General features: G+C 47.7%; 1 protein-coding gene across 5 annotated transcripts in view; it reads right to left on the bottom strand.

Moving 5' to 3' along the window:
* Positions 1 to 1,101, bottom strand: part of LOC119585161 (uncharacterized protein CG43867-like) — a 37,878-nt gene extending 36,777 nt beyond the window's left edge. For all 5 annotated transcript variants that reach the window (XM_037933792.1, XM_037933794.1, XM_037933795.1 and 2 more), the window contains exon 1: positions 1,022 to 1,101. The gene's annotated coding sequence lies outside the window, so the exon portion shown is untranslated. The remainder of the gene's footprint in view (positions 1 to 1,021) is intronic.
* Between the last annotated feature and the right edge of the window lie 6 nt (positions 1,102 to 1,107).

Below are 1,107 nucleotides of genomic sequence, written 5' to 3'. Positions count from 1 at the left end.
CAGCCACAAATTACTGTAACGGGTGAGCTAACTTCTACTGACACACATCCCCTACTCCCCCCCAGAGCGCCATGCCCCCCCCCCCCGACCTAACTTCTCGCCGCCTCAACAGGCACCTGATGCACAGCCGTCCTTCGCATCATCCGTTTATTCTTTCTAATTCCCTCTTTCTCTCCTTTTTGTGTGTTGCTCTTTCCCTCTCTTCGTCCCCCTCGGGGTTTCGGTTTCTCTCTTGTCTAATACTCGTATTGTTTGATTACAGTTTTTAATGAGTTTTCTCTCGTATGTCCCCTTCCTTTTAGTCTTACTTCTTTCGCCCTTCTTTATCTCTTATCCCCTTTCTGTTTCACAGTTCACATTATCTCTCTCTATCGCTCACACCTTTTTTCTCTATCTATCTGTCTTAAAACCTCTTCTCTATTTGTTTCCCAACCTTCATTTTCTCTATATTTCTTTCCTCCTATATCTTCTTTTATCTTACACCCCTTTTCTATATCACTCTCAGCGCCTTCATTTCTCCCTATCCCTCTCACTCCCCATCTCTCTCTATCTCACTCATCCTCTATGTTTCTTTATCACTCTTAATATCTCTCTTCATTCTCACCCCTATCTCTCCTTATCCTACTCACTTGCAATCCCTCTTCCTTCCTCTCACCTTCCATCTCTCTTTACCCCTCTCACCTTCAGTCCCTTTTTACCCTTCGATCTCTCTCTATTCCCCAAACACTCCATCTCTCTATACCCCATAGTCTACCATTTCTCTTTATCTTTCTCAATCTCTTTTCATCCCTCTCGCCCTGCATCTCCTCCATCTCTCACCCTACATCCCTCTCAATTCCCAGTCCTCTTCATCCCTCTTACCTTCCATATCTCAGTACCCTTCTCCCCTTCATAATTCTCCATCCGTCTCACTCTCCACTCCTCTTCATCCCCTCTCACCCTCCATCTCCTTCGGACCCTCTCCCTCCCTCCCTCCCTCTCTGCCTCTCCCTCTCCCAGCGAAACCCACCTGTTCCTCTACCTGCGTTGAGAGCGTTGATATGACAGACTCCTTCTCCACGATCTCCGTCTGCAGGTCCTCCACGTCCTCGCCGTCGTCCCTGCTGG

Source organism: Penaeus monodon, chromosome 19, assembly GCF_015228065.2.
Source record: "Penaeus monodon isolate SGIC_2016 chromosome 19, NSTDA_Pmon_1, whole genome shotgun sequence".
In the NCBI taxonomy this organism is placed as follows: Eukaryota; Metazoa; Arthropoda; class Malacostraca; order Decapoda; family Penaeidae; genus Penaeus; species Penaeus monodon.
This window is presented reverse-complemented; position numbering and strand designations above follow the sequence as displayed.